Here is a 19,054-nt window from a genome sequence, read left to right as displayed (position 1 = left end):
TTATTATAGCCTTCTAAATACTAGACCTAGGCCCATTTACTTTAACATGGACAATTAAAAATGTGATTTATGATATTTTTCTTTGAACGTGTAATGCACAGTTGCTTTATGTAGACTTGCTGGCAGAAACAGCCAAGTATAGTTCATATGAAGTAAAGGAGAGTCAAAAGAGGAAACAATTAAGTATGTGCAGAGCAAACAATTATTTGCTTGGTGTTGTATGCTTCTATATTATGTTTCTGTATACATACTGCATATGCATATGTAATGTATATGTGTGTCTGTATATAGCAGTGTGTCTATTTGTTAAGTAAAACAAAAAACCTTCCATTTATGTGTTTGCCTGGCCAACAAAGCTGCACATGAAGTTGTTGTTCTTTATAAAGAAACACAAAATTCTAAAATACAACATCCATCCATCCGCTTATCCTTTTCTGGGTCGCGGGGGGCACTGGAGCCTATCCCAGCTGTCATAGGGCGAAAGGCGGGGTACAACCTGGACAGGTCGCCAGTCTGTCACAGGGCTAACACATAGGGACAGACAACCATTCACACCTAGTGGCAATTTGAATTATCCAATTAACCTATCCCCACAAGCTGCATGTCTTTGGACGGTGGGAGGAAGCCGGAGTACCCGGAGAGAACCCACGCAAACACGGGGAGAACATGCAAACTCCACACAGAAAGACCCCGGCCTGATGGTGGAATTGAACTCAGGACCTTCTTGCTGTGCGGCAACAGTGCTAACCACCGTGCCACCGTGCTGCCATAAAATACATACATATGTTTTATAATTTACAAGATATCCACAATCAATAAAGCTTCAAGGTAGACACCTAGTACTATTGTTATAAATTAAATAACCACCCAAATGTGAAAGAAGTTACAGACTTACTGTGAGTGGTCTCTTTTTTGGATGGCCTCTGGTCTTTTGGATAGAATGTCTCATTATTTCCATTCATCACTCTTTTTTTTCTAGTAGACAATTTATGATTAAATTCTAATCAGTTCATCCTTGAGCCCTTGGACACTTGTGGCCAAATTTAAAGAGATTTCCTCATTTTATTATCCCAAGCATTCCTGGGATATTGCATTCACACAAACGGGATGGACAGAGCCCAAAAATATAATGCCTTTCTTAGCAATCACCTGTCCTTGGTGGGGATAAGAATAGATGGGACTCAAGATCCAGTTTTAGCTAAAAAGCAACATTTTTTAATAAATACCAGCAGGTCAAACAGCACTGAAACGTTTGGAAATCTAAATGAATTATATGTTTTGTTTTGTTTTTCTGTTTCTTCTCAGTAATCAGACTTCAGGTAATACAATAGTCATGCTGACAATGAAAACATGTGTAGGTTTGTATTTTCCAAACAGAAAACTGACCAAGAATAAATAAGAAAATCAATAAAGAATTGGACCTATAACCAAAATCAATGAAGACACTGGGATCAATATGCTATCAGTCTATATGGGCAGCTATAACAAACCTACCTAAAACAAACTAATAACAAAGTGAGCCATTAAATTAGATGATGATTTTCTGTGACTTACATTCAAATTAAATCAATTTCATTTGATTTAAGTTTTTTTGGCAAACATCAAAAGAAAAAGGCAAGCCATTGCTTGAAATATAGAATTTGGCATTGCTCTTCAAAGTCAAACCCACACTACACAAGTGCAGGACACAAAAGTCCAAAAATGCTCTTCTAGGGAAAAAGTTTACAAAAAAACAAATCAATCAAGATGCAATTGTGACCTGTCAAAGAATTTACAGATTTATTAATACTTGATGTCAGCCCAGATGCTGAGATGTGTGGATTTGGAAAGTTTTTGTGGGTTTTCTTTGGGAGCTCTGGTTTCTCCTCCAAATAAATAACATTTCATGTTAATGCTGTCATCGACCCATTTTATGATTAAACATTGTTCCAAAAAGTTTGAAAAAGTACTTACAGACCATTTTATACTAATGCCTGATGGAGTTTCAGTGAATCTGAAAAAAGTATTGCACTTAGTTCCATCCAAGGAAAGACAATAAAAAAAACTATGAATAAAAACAAAATTCATATAACGTCTCACTTTTATGTATTTAATGTTGAACTTGTTAAATTTGTTAAATTTAAAATTCAAAGTCTTCCAGGGAGAAAGAGAACAATGAAATATAGCTACTTATTGTGAGAAAATATCCTTTTACTGACAGGTTTTCAATGTGGAGATCCAATATGATTCCAGTCAGTGAGACAGTATGTCAGATCAGCATGTTTTTTGTGATGTTGCTTTTACTTCTCTAATGTGAATCCATGTGGCCAGACTGCTCGCAGACTTGGCCACTGGCTGAAGCCAATTTTCTGAGTTAGGCAGCAGAACACAAGACTCCCCACTTGGAAAAAAGAGAAAAAAAACAGTGGAGGAGTTTTAGCAGTCAGCCCTCAGACAGGAAGACTCTAGAGGAAACACCAGAAAGCCATTAACTAACCACAGAATTATGGTGATCTATTTGCTGGAATGGGCTACAGATAGCTAATGAACAAGCCCCCCCACCCCCCGATCACACACACACGCATACACACACTGCATATACACACAGAGAAGCAATGCTGAGAGAGCTCTTACTTGTACAAAACAGCATGACAGATCAATGCCTGATTCCTAAATCAAGGGAAAAGGTTATTTTCTGTCTCACTGGGATTCCACTTACTATCCCCCCTATATCTAAGACACTCCCATACCCATTTAAACCAAACAAGTCCACCCCCAAACAACACACGCACACACACACATCTCCTAATTAAGAGCGAGGCGGTGCAGCTTTTTTGTGTCTGTGGTTATGCTTGCAATGTTAGTGTCTGGAGTGTGAAAACAGATCTGATGGACTGGTGCCCTCAGTTCTCCCTGATCAGGCTCCAGCAGGTATCCCCCATGATTGACAGCTCACAGGTCATCCGCCCATCTCTCAGTCTGTTAGAGGGTGGGCGGTAAAGAGATTTGGAATGCCTGGGACCCTGATTGCTTTATTGCTCGCCTGTCAGAACCATTGTACAGCTCTGTATTATTAGGGCTTGCCATCTCTCACCGTCTGGTAGGTGTCGCGTCTCAGCTCTGCATAAAGAATCACCACTCCATTCAAAACCCTCTTTCTTTTTGGCTGAAAGGAAGAAAGCACAGATTTTTCCACAGAATCTCCTGTACTGGTTTGTCAGATAATACAACACAAGTGTCTCCAGGGAATGGTTTGGATGGCGCTGCTTTACACTCAAATGAAGAAGATTTGAGATTCCATTTGGCAATAATTTATCACAGTGATACCAACAATAGTCTATAACACTACACTGAAATTACTCTGATGTTCCTGATTATGTATCTAATCATGCTGAATTTTTACTACTCTAGTGTGCACATCCCTGAAACCGAAGAAGATAGCAAGTTTCTCTATTATGCATTCCTCTTTTGTGATGTTTTATTCTATAAACCACAAAGAGGAACCAAAATATCTTTCTTAAATAGAGTGGCAAAAGTTAAAAAGCAATGATCAATTTAAAAGACAATTATATATAAATTGTGCAACACATATAAAAACTGGTTTATCATATCATTCATTTTTAAATAAATAATGCCTAAAGTTACAAAATCCAGCTTTTCAATTGTGAATGTGGACAATGTGTGTGGGGTTTCTTTTGTTATAAATTTTCATTGAAATTAGTATATTATTGAGTTTTCTGGTCTAAGAAAATCAATAATCAACAATTTCAACAGATTCTAGAATTCACTTTTTAAAGAGTTAATTCATCAATAATAAGATCGGCATGTTTAATCAATAATGAAGTTAAAGCTCCATCTCCACTAAGAAAAACTGATTTATTTATTACATTTTGAGAGTGCCCTAGTATTTTGATGATGATATGGTGTAGATTCCGTATAATAAAAATGTTCCAGACTAAACTGTTGGGTTGTACTGTGTCCAGACGTGCATTCTATTGGAATTTGTTTAATATTGCAGTTTAAATATAACAAATTGAATTTTCAATCAAAATGTTTAATCATAAATCGCCAAATTTAAGTTTATTAAATTTTCACATATAAAAATCTTATATAAAATCTTAAGGTAAAGGTAATACAGGGGAAAGAAATGGTTTGAAAAGTATACTTCACTAGCTTTGATTCCCATTGGAACAAAGAACCTCATCCAAAGCTAAAATGGCCCAGTGAACAATGTCTTTACACAAATCCCTAGCTGATTTTTTTTTTCATGTTATTCCCCAGACCGCGATGACAGACTGGCAGGTTGTTGAAGGTCATCAAAGCTATGCCTCCCGCCCCCCCGAAGCCCAGGTGATGGCCAGACTACATCCCCAAGTGATCTTGCTCCTCCAGGCCACAGCAGAAACAAGCCCACTGGGGTACCACGTCACTGTTTCCATGGAGATGAGGTGACAGGCTGGCCGCGGCGCAGACTCACACCTTTATGGTCAGCGACTCAGCGTCTCTGAGGAGACTTCGCTGTCTAACAGCAGTTGCACACAAGTTGCGGTTGCCCCCACTCCCACCCCAAAACCATTCATTGTCTCTTTTTGTTGTCGTTTTTAAAGCCAGTCCATGCGCAACATGGGACACCCTTCCTCTAACAGTCCAACCCTTCTTGCCCTGGCAGTGCTACCCTTGTGAGCCCTGCTGGGAACAGTGGTGAGATGTTAGATTAGACCTGCAAGTCTGGGCAGGGCCTAAGAGGGAATGCAATGTGAAGGGACTGCCCATTCCGTCTATGGCTCATGCTCCATTGTGGTTTTATATGGGGGTGTGAAAATATCATTCCCCAGTGCTGTCTCCTTTAAGAGCCTCTCACAATTGGCTGCTGACGAAAACTGGCTTGACTAGCTCAGTTCAGTATCCCTGTTGATCTATGTTATCACATCTCATTACACCGACTATATCTGACAGACAGTTGAATAGCAGATGCATACTTTCAAATCTATCCATCACTGACAAGCAGCTTTCATGCCAGTGATCATATTGATTTTTAAAGCGAGACTGTTCTTCATTCTGTATGTGTGTCCTAATCTGAGAAATGAATGATAACCTCTTCATCACTCTACCCCCTGAGTGTTCTTACTGGAAGCCATATTGATTTTGTTAGTCTGAGAGTCCTTGCATTGCATGGCCTTTACCTCAGGGACAAATCTAATTGTTTATCTCTGGACAGACTTCTGCCTTTACTCCCTTCTGTCTCATTATGTGCCAAGATTTGTCAAGTCAAGTCTCTCCACACTCTCAAATCGCGCTTTACAACATGTCGTTCGGCAGAACACTACAGATGGCTTACTTATCAACAGACCCTCCCACATGGAATGCCACAAACATGACAGCACAACACACTTGCAAAAATATACACAAACTGACATACAATGTAATCACACTCTGGAGACACGATTACACATACTGACACACAAAACATGAGTCACATTTTTTAAGAAACACTGATTTTTGAGATCATTGTGTAAGCTTTCTGGAGAAAATTGTAGACATTTTTTATTATTTTGAGGACTGCAATACACTTAAAAATAGTTGTAAGAATATTTCTAAATCTTTATTTTATCATGAATTATTTCCTCATGTCTAGTGAATCATACCAGAGGTGGCTCATAGTAGAATAAACCACCGATTAAAATGAAAAGCTTTAATAACTCATCTGCAAATGCTATCTTTACCAGCCTGGTCAGGTCACTGACCAAAGCTGAATTACAATAGCATTCCTCTACTTTATTATAGCAAACACAGTCCTTTACAGATCCAAGTTCTTTTTTTAAATAAGGAGTGTAACTCAGTGCATTGTGCCAGACTACTTCAGCTGCACTTACAAATGAATGAATGAATCACTGAAGCTACTGATTTACTACAGTGTGAATTCTGCTCAATATATTCACTGCAAAAGTCCTGTTGTATGATGTGTGTGAGTTATCAGGAACGAGAGAATGACAAACGCCTTGCACAACGATGCCAAAACCATTGCAAGAGTCAGTACAGTGCATTCAGAAGGTAGATTTAACCACTTGATTAGATGCATACATAATGCAATCTCATCAGTACAGTCATGGATAGAATGTAAATAGTAAGCAGGTGAACCAAATAATTATGGTTTATATACATACTGTATATTGATTTGATTTCCTACTACCTACTCAACTAAAACATGTTTAAAAAATAAATGACTTTATCAAGTTCAACATCCCAAAATCATGCAAAATTTTAAGATTCTAACCAGTCTACTTGGCATTATAACACTTTTCAAATTAGTAACCCTAACTCTTCCATAAGGACTATAATATGAAAGGTTAATCAAATCTGATAAGGGTTAATGGCTTAGGATGAATAACTATACTCTTTCAGCTGCCAACAATTAAAAGCCTAGGAAGACAATAATTCAGTACAACTTGAAAAACCTGAGTCTGTACAGTTAATAAACCAACTTGAATGAACATGAGGACAAAATATTTTTGTTAATATAAAGACTTTTCTTTCCGATGACCTTTCTCGCTAGCTCTCCAAACTCTTTTAGGCCATTGGAAGCCCTTGGTCAGGCTTTATCAGTGAGTTAACTCCAACGAAGTAGGCTAGATCAATAAGCCCACTCTCAGAAAGGAGCCAGAGCAGAGAGTTAGAGGCGCGGGGGAGAGAGATAGACGCAAGAGGCAGGGAGCAATCAGAGAGCTATGGATGTGTGCCTTCAGGAGTGGATCGATGCACTGACAGGAGCCCTGCTTTGTTCTCACACAGTGCTCAGATGTTAGGCATGCTTAACATGATTGCTTAAAGGTTTTTGTTTGCCTACTTGTGTTTTTGTTTGTCATTTGTCTACTTATAGTATATCATGCTGTCCCTTTTACAATGTAGACAGATCGTTAGGGTTGTTATCCTATGTCCCGTTGTTTTTTTTTTTGTTATTGTTTTTTTCACAAAGTACGTCAAGATATGATTTTTTTTTTCAGCTAGACTTTTAGTAAGCATTTTATTCTGTCAAATTTCTGCAAAATTTCTACAAATGCTTAAGACATGGATAGCAACTAGTCCTTAAGTAACAAATACAAATATTTCAAATATGCTTCTGAATTAACAAACAAACAAGCAAAATTGTGTATTCAGACATATTTTGGCATCCACAATTTTCAGCTATGAAAACTATTTCTTTTTGCAAAATTTGGCTCTTACATCCTTGTCATTTCTCTAGATCAAGGGGTTGTCTTATTATTGCTAAATTGCTTTTTTCATCTTTCATCTCTACATATGGTCGTCCAAAGCATGTTAAATAATTTGCCATACTAAATGCTACGCCAGCAACTGCTTCTAACAAAAACTTGGGTGTGCCTCCTTCGTCACAGAAACGTGTTAACCGCAAAGGACAAGTAGGTGTCAATAGATCTGCTCTCAGAGCGCATGGGCCGTTGAAACGCATGAGCTCTTTTCCAAGGCTTAATAAGATAGCACAGATGTGCCCTTGTCTCAGCCCAGCCCTACGTCTCATTGTACTTTGGCCTCCCAACCCTGCCATTGCAAGACCTCTATAGCACTGGCTGCATGAGAGGGTCTCATTAGGACAGACAAACGAAAACCGAGGGTCAAGGTATATAAAGGTAGCCACAGTTAAGGATCCTGCCTCTAAGATTAGATGGACGCTTCACCACATCCTAGGGCCACCCTGCACACCTCTGGCCCTCCCAATCATGACCTCCAATATCCACCATTATTTGATGAAGCAGAGCTTGATAATTATTTTGCGTGGATGAAGAAGGGGGCACAGTGTGAAAGGAGTGTCTCATTCTAAGGGAAAGGATAGTAGGGAATGACAGAAAAAAACTAACAAAAAAAAAGATCAAAAGCAGGCCTTTCGCTTTTCATGCCTCAGAGGCTCCAAAGAGGATAAAGAACAATTGGGTCCTGGGTATCCTGTCCTCTCTGGCAATTAGACTCAGCTGATGAAGTGAAAGGGATGAATGGCAGGGTTCAAGGCCATCTCTAGGATTCACACAACAGGATGTGTTTTTACCTTCTTCTCCTTTATCTTCAGCTCCCTTTAGAGCGGCAGAAATCCAGTTGAAATATTTCTAGATGAAGACAATGTAATTCAAGGTGCCAAATCTTAATCATAGGAACTGTTGAGACTCAAGAGGTGTGAGTCGAGTGAAAGGGCCAAGAGAGACGTGCATGTAATCGTACGTTCATGTACACATTTTTTTAAGGTCACAAAGACCATTATCTGTTTCAGTGAAAAAATAATGTGAGTGGATATAAATGTAGGATAATCAAGCCTGTGATATGAAATTTAAAAGCTTAAGAGAGTATCTCACAATTAGTATATCTAGTTTTGTTTTAATCTGCCTTTTTTCAAACCACATGACATTTCTTTAACATGATATAGTCACATACCCCTAACCAGTCGTGTTAGATACAACTACACAGCAAACAATAATTCTGTTTTTACTTTGCTTCATTATAACTGTGAATTAAGACAAAACATTTTAACTCAAATAGGCTTTTAATTACTAGGAAGGGTTGCAGGAAGTGTAGAGTTTATATTGTTGTTTCCCATGTGGGCTTGTCAGGGACATTTCGGGATTGAGCTAGGTTTATACACTGTTATGTCTAGTCTGTCATGCTAAATTCTTCATGTTTTTTCCACCATCTGTACAGTTCAGTTTTGTGTGCTGTTCATTATTTACATTTGTGTTAGATTAGTGACGCTGTGACACCATGAGTGCAGTGGGTTGCTTGTCTGATGATACAAATTGCAAAAAAAACCCCTAAAACTTCAGGTCATTTTGGTTGGTCCTTTGGCCAGGTATGACGAGTGGGAATGGAAGCATAATTCAAATATTCACATATATTGAAAACACCTCCGAAAACTGTTTACTGAGGTAACGAATGAAGTGATGTTTATTTTCATTTTCTCACTGTTTTCTTGTGTCTTCTTATTACGACTTCACTGACTTCTTAACACGAACAAAGTATGGCTGTTTGACTTTATGCAGCAACTCATGCCTGCTGGCTATGACAATAACATCCAGTTTGAAGACACCATCTTAGGGGGCTATTTGCACTTTACATACTTTCCATATATACTGTTTAGTGACAAGCCTGTGTTAGCATACACAGTTGTCTTCAGAATGATGCTCTCCTAATTGTTAAATCCATGCCGAGATAGTCAAGCTGCTGACTTTTTAATCAAGACTCAGAGAATACCCACAACTGCAGAAAGAAATAATTAACATGGCAAACAGGATAGAGTCAAAACAAGGCTTTGCATTAACCTAGGACAACTGGTAATAGAAGAAACACTCAGTTGCTAACTAGAATTGTAACATGTCACTAGCACTTTTGAAAAAGCACAGTATGGTCCCACTTTAGGTCAAAAGGAAATAAAAAAAAATTTGAATATAGAAACTAGAAACTGTTATTATGAGTAGATGACACACTGGAAAAATGACCAGAGAAATGCTAAAATTAAAGTTGATTTGTAAATTGTTTTAAAAAGCAAAGCAAATCTCCCCATTGTCATTTTTTTAAAAGTTATTGAACAGTTAATAGAAGTAGAAAAATACATTTTTAGTCCAAAAAAAATTAGACTACTGAGAGGAAAATGTTATACTCTACATCCAGAGGCAAAAAGAAAACTCTAAATTCACATATTAGATTAAAAAAATAAGTCAATTAGCTTGCAGTATATTATCTAAATATGTGAAGGATACCCTTTCAAAAGGTCCATGTCAAATTCTTGACAGTTATACAAAATATATTAAACTTTAAACTTGGCCTGGCATTAAAATCCAAGCCAGATTCTCTAATGTGTAGGAAGAGGTATTAACCTGATACACAAAGTATGCTAAATGTTACATTTTGTCTTAATGACTGTTTTTGCATTAGTGAATCTGGTTTCAGTGCACTGAATTTTTTAGTTTTGGAGACGGAAGATGAAATGGGAAATATGCACGAAAAAACATTTTATGTGATTTGGATAAGGGCAAAGTTCTAGTGTTGTACTTTGAAGGCTACTGGATCCATTTCAGAGGAAAGTAAGTGAAATTAAGAAGAAAAAAATGCTGGGCACCATGTGTTAAGATGCTACTTGGAAGATGCTAAGCAGATACAGTCATGCCCCATGATATTCATATGCTGTATTTTCCACAAAATTGCACCCACACTGCTACTTTAATCTGAATACATAAACTTACAAACCACTTGCTGCCATTATGTTATCATAGATTTCATTGAAAATTCCTTACAGTGCCCATGCCAGTAAATGGATCCCGTCTCTTAACTATACTGCTACACTGCACTAAAACCTTAAGATGATTAGTGATATTCTTTTTTTTTTTTTTTTTTTTTTCTCTTAGATTAGTGATATTCTTAAAACCTAGCCCACTGATAATGTGTTTAAAGAAGCGATACGGCTTTTCCAAGCTTTGAGTTCAAAGTCTGAGAAGCATGGGGTCAGAGTGCCAATGGGCTAAACAAAGAGTAGCCAAAATGGGCTTTGGGGGATTTCAAACTCAGGCCCCTGAACCCCTTTGATCAAAACATAGCTACCGCTATAGAAATACTAAGTATCGAGTGCATGGAACTGTGCTGGTAGCAAAGAATCATGAGTTTGGCTTGTTGAATAAGAAGGTACAAAGTATGCTGGATATGTCACGAATATTATTATATAATAAAAAGACTTTAAGAACTATGAAAATACAATTTTTGTATGTAATGGTAGGTAGATTCTCAAATTATGTTATATAATGGCTTCCAAAGCTGCTATATTTTCAAACAGGATAGATGCAAGGGATGCTGTTGAACCTAGTATATTTGTTTAGATGTTTTATATTTCACTTTTATTATCAATCATCACTTTTAGATATGATTTTAGACAAGATTTCTTTCAAATTTATATATAAAACTAATTACACATAAAGATTAATCAGGTGGTAAGCAGATTTTTCTTCCCCATCTGTTTTAAGGGTGGTATGGGCTAACTCACAAATATTCAACTGGCTAATTAGTTCTACTTTGACTCTCAGTGAATGCCAGTGTACTTAATGAAATAAACAAGAATAAAAATGACTGAAACTCAAACTTGAACAGATTTTCCCATCTTGAACAGCCCTGAGCAATTAAGCAGGTATGTTTTCATATTATTCTAATATTAAATCAATTACACCCAAGAGAATGTGACTGTGTCGGTTATCACGAAACTGTCAATGAGGCTAACAATATAGTATCAACAAATGTACAGTGAAATTGATGTCTTTTTTCTTAATTTAAGGAAAAGAATGTCATGAAGGGAATATTTATTATATGTAAGATATCTAAAGTTGTTAAATGAAAAAAGAAATGCGTATAATGTCAAACTGCACTTAATAAAAAAAGAAAACTTAATTTTATGTGATTATTAGCATCCTTCAGTACAACACCTCTGGGTATCAACAACAACAACAGATTAGTCTGGGAGAAAACCATATTGGCAAATGGAATATATGATGGAGAAGATAATTGCATTGTGAGAATTTCAATTAGCCTATGTAGGTCTTTGAATATTTCCTTATGGCACTGGTGGTTAGCTCATATTTAAACAGTTATCGCTGTGTTTCACAGTCCTTTAAGAATGTTTTCAAAAGGTCCATAGTGAATGATGTAGTGTCTAGTACTTTCAGATAGACCTTATACTACTCCAACTTAGGAACATACAACTGCAATATAAACCACAACATATGTTGCACATCTGAGAGAGGGGCAGTTATGGCTTGTTACACCCAGAGTACTGCAGGCAAAGATTAAAAAAAAGATTAGAGTCTACAAATGAATCTTTCCCTCATTGTTGTCTACCCTAGCTGTGGATTAAATCACTGTTTGGTATGTAACGCCATATAACAACGCTATAAATTTGGTTTTCATTAATTTTCCAACTTACCTCAAATAATTTGCTTCTTTGATTATGTCGCTATCAAACGATTTCATCAAATGCTTGGGTCTAAAACATTGTAGAGCACAAAATTAAGCAACAAATTTTGTTTTTTCCTAGCACACAATGCAAACCAAAGGTTTAATTTAGTATAAGACAAAAAAAAACAGTATAACTATCTTAATAGTGAAGCTAAACTAATCAGTTTTGGGCATTATAACTTGAAAATAACATTTAGTGATTAATTGACTATTAATGGCCATGATATAAAGAAAACACACATTTTATTTATTAATAATATGCATGAAACTCAAACAAAGGTAAATAGTTTTGAAGATTATGATGAATATCATATAACTTTACACCCCAGATTTAAGTCAGGAAAGGTTAACACTTTCTCAACAGGAATCTTCATTGCTTTATTTTTTAAGCTGACACAAACAATATAGCCAATATAGCCAATAGAAAAAGACAAACTTACTGCTATATTTTCTATTTATTCCACCCTGAAAAAGCCAATTACTGCATTAAAACATTATTTTTCAGCATGAAAGATATCTTCCTTTATAACAATGAACAAAATTTCATTTTATTATTTAATCTATTAGAACTGGTTGATGCCTCCTGATGACACAAATAGATGGGATGCACAAAATGTAATAGGCATCTTGTTTTAATTGTTCAAATTTTCTCTCTTTTTTTAAGGTGACAGGGCCATTACTCCAAAGTCACCACTTATCAGCAGTATCACCGAGGATTAATGGTTTCACTTCTGCTAGTAAGAAATGTTTAAGTTGTCCTGATTATCAGTGCAAGAAAAAGAATAATGGTTATTTGTCATTGTGTTAAGCAGTGGGAGAGACTAATCTAACAAAACACCGAGTTAAGAACACCATTAACCCTTTCTAGTGAAGCTGAGTGGGATGTGAGTTGGATTGTGCCCAACAGTGAAGCCCAGTGTCTAAAATAAATGCTTGTCTTTGTAAGAGCTGTGTCAATCTGACTCAGAGGTGCATTATCCATGAGCAGTTTATGCTATAGCAACTATAGTTACTCTGGCTTCCATACTGAGCTTAACATTTTCTACATTATTCACTATTTTTGGACTGTAATCACACTTTTATTGTGTAGGAGACAGTGATCTACAGAGGAAAAAAGGTTTGTTTTTATAATACTGCATAAGAAAAAAGAAAAGCTAATGGGACAACATCTACTTCCTTAAAGTTAATAACAGCCAGTCAGTCAAAGATACACAAACAAAAAAGGAAATTTCATAATGTTACAGTAAATATTACATTCATAACCCCATTGCAGAACACAAACTAAATATGGCAGTAAGTGAAAGATAACATTATAATGGTAAATGTCCAGACATTGAATTTAGTTTAGGACTTATACTTGTTCGCACCAGAACAATTACCACCAATATCTGGCATACTACCGATTTAACACATTTGTCTCGTAAAGGATTTTTTTTCCAGTGGTAGAGTCCCTGAAGCTTTTGTACTGGTGGTGCTGCTCCAGTAATCGCCTACATTATTTTCCTTGTCTGTCACCTTTATAGTATCTATTAGCCACTCTCTACTATCTGTTTGTGGGGCATTTTCTCTTCCTTTTTTCCCATGAATGTTTTATATATTGGAGGGAGAATGATTGTTCTTTGCAATGAGGCTAGCGCGTGGCCTCAGTAAGACAAATTGCTCCAGAACGTCTAAATGGCAGTCAATGATAACTCATTGTAAGGAGAGTAAGTGACTTCCAATGGAGTGGATAGGGGACAGAGAATAATGGCAGAGCACAGGTGAAAAATAGATGTTTGGCTCAGTGTAATTACTCCATTAGGGGGCTCTCTGTTAATCTACCAAGCCACAGCAAGTGTTTTTACAGCGATGAGGAGGTGACAGGCGAAAATGACTGCAACTGGACAGAGAGGAGCCGCGCTGCCTCCCCAGTCACAACACACTCTATGAAGTGTTTACTAATGGACAAATGTACTCCCAGTCTGTGCTCTATGCGGCATGCCATATGAGCTACTCCAGTCAGAAGTTCATATAGTGATAGATGTATTGATGAAGCTCCTCAATGAGCTGACATATTAATTACCTGCAGTATGGTCCCATGCATGCAGAGTGCTTTAACCTTCACTGTCTCTGTTTTGTGCTGAAGGATGGATCAGCTGTGTGCCTGTTAAATATGAAAATCTGGGTTAGAACAAAAAAGGGACAAAGGAAAACCCACCCGCTGGAAATCAACACCCCCATTCTGCTGATTTTCCAGACAAACATAATGATAACAATTTTTTGACCATTTGGTGTCTGCTGCTTCCGCCTGTGGCAATCTAGACAAAAGAAGCCTGGAAAAAAAATGCTCCAATATGGTCTTAAGAGTTTATTCTGACCATACAATCTGTTTTCTTAAGTCAACTTTTAAAACACTGCTACGAGCAGTGCCCACAGCATTATCAGTGAAGCTCAGATTGACCTGGTATTCACCTTTATACCATTTCCCATCTGTTTAGGTTCCACCCTAGAATTCATCCCAGTTGGCTGTAGGCCCACTTTGCATTGGGCTTTCTCCGTGAAACCCTGAACAAAACCCTGTAGGAGCTAGACTTTCTGTTCGGCCTATTTCAGAGGAAGATTTCAGCTTGCATCCCAGGATTTCAGCACCTGACTTTTTCCAAGTGCTTTCCAATGTAAAAAAAAACAACAACAAAAAAAACAACAACAACAAAAAAAACATAAAGACGAAAGCGGAAAAATTTAACCATTTGTTTCAGCGCAACTTTAAATTTAACTCAAATAAGTCGAATATCCCTGCACCTCAACAGCAGTAACTATGGGTTTATATAGTGAGAGGAAAACTGCCTGCAAACAAGCTGGTTACATTAGCCGACAACGAGTTTATTCGAATTTCTTTAAACGCATCTATTTTCATTCAAGTTACATTAGAGGCTACATCCTTGATTATAGCTGTTCTCCTTACTGCAGCTTATTAGATAGGAGGGACCGACCTTCAACTTGATGAGAAAAAATAAAAAAATAAAAATAAAGCTATCAGCAGGCAGGAATGGCTCAAAACACACACAAAGGCACCAATACAAGGCGTCCAGCTGGACAATTTTCTCTGCCCCAAAAGCTACAGGTTGCGGTTAGGGGACTTCAAATGGTAAGGACAGTGAGAGGTGCCATTATCACTCAGTGATGAAAACGAGCACGGTGACCCGATTAAAGCGAGAATTTCTGGGTCATGGTCTTGTTTTTCAATGCTTAATTTGTCTATCGATAGTGACACGGTCCGCGGCTTGCACCTACCTGTAATATTATCTTTCTAAAAGTCGTGGTTCAGACAGGGCCCTTGTCACTGTAACCCAACACGGAGTGAGTGAGCGGATTAGCCCGCAGCGTGTAGCGGGGGGGAAGAGCAGGCTGCCTGCCTGTGCTGTGCAAGTTGCGGGCTGCGGCGCCACTCAGTGGACGCTCCGGTTTCAAGAGCTCCTGCTTCACCGTGGGGTCTCAGTCACTGCAGTCTGCTGTGCGTGAACGATACAAAGTGTTTCTCGAGTTTTTAAACCATACATAGATAGATAGATAGCAAAACCTTCTTTAATACTTCTATTGAAGACAAGTAATGATAAGTAATAGCTGGACCTACATACAGCCACATAAGATATGCATAACAAATGCAAGCGTTGCTTTCTGTCTTACATTGCACAAGAGTATTGGGAATACTATGGACCTACACTTTAGCCTTCACCTGAGCTGAAACTAGGTATAGCTTGTTTAGGTGGCCTTTGGTGTGTGATGTATGGTAACAAATAACAGTTCACAGTGTCTGTGGTCTAGCCTTCTCAGGGCTCCCTTTGCATCAGACACAGTCCCCTTCATCTCATGCTAATGTAGTGCAAAAAAGATATCCAGCTTTAAAGACATGGCAGTGAGTTTAAAAAAAGGCTGTGCTTAGTGTTTGAAGTCATAAATGTGACAGAAGACTTCAAGAGAAAAGACCCAAGACTGGCAGTCTAAAGATGAGTGAGAGGCGGACAGGGAACATGTTTTTTTCCCATCCAGAGGGATATTCTGTGGCCAAGCTTGATTATTAGAGATGAAGGACAAGCTGAGAGGATGTGGGATTGTTAAATTCTTGAATCCTTTCACTAAAGAGCCCCCTCCTATAACATTCTTCCGCGCTCCATTTCTGTGCATTTATGGCGCACCCTTGATTTTGTTCCCTTTTCTTTTTAAGGCCGAATGAAATTCAGATTCCTTGATGATATGCAAAAAGCAGAAGAGAAATATGGAAATATAATTTGAAGCTGGGCTGGCATTTAAAAATAAAACTGCAATATACATTTACAGTGTTTATATTCGAAAACCAAATAATACTGCTACAAAATGACCGAATTTCCTGTTTGACTAGAAATTATAGGCTCACCCCCCCCCCCCCCCCCCCCCCCAAAAAAAAAAAATTAATCACTACACTGTATATGTAGAGAGCACTTCAGCTGTCTATGGTGTTATGTGAAACCCTGGCTGTGGATTCAAAACCTTCTTTCCCCTTTCTGTGAGAGGCTGTGCTTCATTTGATGCCCTGTCCATTATTGCCAGCATATTTGAAAAGTGCTAAGCCTTGAAACGAGTCCCATATTATTTCAGGCCGGACTGAATATTTCACGGCAGGAGGCAGAAAATGAGACCTTCCCTCAAGAGACTGCCTGCAGTGCATTCTACTTGGTGCAGCAATCGGAAGGTCTCATACTGTGCAAAACACACTTGAACAAACAATTATATATTTATCCACCACACTTGTGAGATTTTTTTAAATTTCTTTATTTTTCCTATCCACTTGGTTGTACCGAAAATTAGGAGGGGGGGGATGCAAGTAAACTGTATATATGGAGTTTCCTTTAGTTTTGGGCTTGCAGCTATCGGTATCAGCACCTTCACCAGGGACAGTGAGTATTCACCAACCCTTAGAATAAGGTGTTTTATCACCACCTCAGGAGCAGAAACACATTCTAGGGAAAGAGGAGCTTCCTTTGAGTTGCATCCAGAGTAAACTGCAGCAGGCTAAAAAAAATTAATAAATAAATATAAGCTAACCAGATTGATACCTGAATCCCCTCTGCCTTCTTTAAATCCTATCTCGTTCTTGTGAGATTAATCTGTGTTCTGGTGCATGATTTCATGAATGTGTAACAGACTCTTCTGTGGACAGTTGTCTCTCTCTTTGACTGATTCACGAGAGTTAGATAGCGGCATAGCGCTCTGAAATGTTTGCCGGCAGAATATTCATGAGTTAGGAGTGGCAGAATGAGGAAAGTTCCCGAGAAAGCTGTAACACTTACTAGTAAAAAAGAACTCAAGAACATATGTAGGTGTGTTAAAGTCACCCACTCAATTTGCCCTCTGCACATTTATACATTATTACTGTTTGAGTCATTCCTGGATTATTCTACTTGGCAAGCACCAATAATACTATGTATGTAGATATGCATTAGGGCATTATGGTAACAAAAAAAAGCTGTTTCTGTGGAGATGTGTTCTTTTATCTGGTAACATATATAAATACATACACATATATTCCCCTTTGACATTTGATTTTATCATCTACCTTCAAATTATAAAATTGTGGTCGGCCACAAATGACATCTATTCAAATTTAAAGTTGACATATAAAATGTGCTTCAATTTTATACCATAATAGTGAACAAACTACTCAATTTGCACCTAAAAGTAGATTTGCTACAGGAAAAAAGTCAGACAACAAAGCTTTGCTTAATCATTAAAACTTCAGCTGCCAGTGACCTTTGGGAAGGATCCATATCTCTGTTCCTGGAAGAAATGATGTGAATGGCAAGCAGTTGTGTCCTTTGTGTTTTGGGAAGATATTGAGTGTTTGAAGTGTTAACCCTGACACTACGCCTTTGGGGCGAGCAGGCGAAGGAAACATGTCACACAATAGGATGGGACTTGGATCTTTGCTTCCCCTATCCTGACCTCTGACCGTTATTGGTTTTAAGGGTTGCTGCAACCCCAGCTCCTTAGGGGCAGTGTCGGCCTCTATCATATCAACCCAATATGTAGAAATAGTACCACTACTAGCTAATAATTTGTACTTTATGTAAAATAGTCTCACTGCCATTTTAATTATTTCTTTTTGTTTAAATGTATCATAAATTCAATATGTTGGTGTGATGTTATAAAGGATGTTATGTTACCATTGCAACTGCTGTTAACAAATTTCTGAACAGCGGTATAATGATTTTTTCAACCCAGTAGGACTGCAAAATTATAATTTCGATCCTCGCTTCAAGGTTTTTTTCATTCAGCCTGTTTATAATATCCTCATTGTGGCTTCAAAAGTCTTGGCTGTCTATTAGGTATTTGCTGTCATGGAAATGACCTTTGTTAATGAATCTTTGAATTTTGGTTGACAATGTTTTTGTGTGATCTCTGCATGTTATATGCCTCCAGTAGCTTCGCTGACATAATCCGCTGGGGCCACACATAAAACAGTGTGCCATCTGCACCTGGAGCATGGCTATCAGCTCTTTTTTTTCCCCCTCACACTGCTTTTGCTTGAGCCTTCTCCTGCCTGTGTGTAGCCTGACCCTGCTCTTCCCGTTCCAGGCTACAGAAGCCAAACCAAAGGCAGCTTTCAAGGGGGACTGTCTGCTCAAATCAAGTCAGAGGCCTTTTTAGAATTGGTTCAGAGATCATAGCAAGTAGAAGTCAGGGAAGAGGATGACCCTCTCCTCGAGGCTTGATCGGATCTTGGCCCAGTCAAACCCAGCAGGGCTCAGTCTCTGGACAGCTTCGTCTCTGCAGGCTTTGACTCTGTGATAGTGCGAATGAAAGAGGGCACCAAGAGAGCAGCAGTTCTGATGTGTCAGGCTCAATGTCCTGGCAGTCTCGCAGAGCAAAGTGGGCAAAGCAAAGGACACAGCCAGCAGGCACGGGGCCAGAAGAAGACCCCTATATTGTGTGACATGTCATCTAATGGCTGTCTTCCTCTTTTAAATCCATGCATCTGAGATAAGTTGGGGCCAGTGACAAAGGTCACGATGTACAAGACAAATAAGCAAATGTAAGAAGGCTCTTTAATGACCCAAATAAACATATT

The 19,054-nt window shown here is 38.1% G+C and overlaps 1 long non-coding RNA gene across 1 annotated transcript in view; it reads right to left on the bottom strand.

Annotated features, from left to right (window-relative positions):
• LOC143419644 (uncharacterized) overlaps positions 1 to 15,360 on the bottom strand; it is a 97,314-nt gene extending 81,954 nt beyond the window's left edge. The window contains exons 1-2 of the long non-coding RNA XR_013099659.1: positions 15,244 to 15,360; positions 14,033 to 14,113 (exon numbers count right to left, since the gene is read on the bottom strand). This is a non-coding gene — a long non-coding RNA (uncharacterized LOC143419644). The remainder of the gene's footprint in view (positions 1 to 14,032; positions 14,114 to 15,243) is intronic.
• Positions 15,361 to 19,054: the final 3,694 nt, after the last annotated feature.

The sequence above is a fragment of the Maylandia zebra genome, linkage group LG7 (genome assembly GCF_041146795.1).
Source record: "Maylandia zebra isolate NMK-2024a linkage group LG7, Mzebra_GT3a, whole genome shotgun sequence".
In the NCBI taxonomy this organism is placed as follows: Eukaryota; Metazoa; Chordata; class Actinopteri; order Cichliformes; family Cichlidae; genus Maylandia; species Maylandia zebra.
This window is presented reverse-complemented; position numbering and strand designations above follow the sequence as displayed.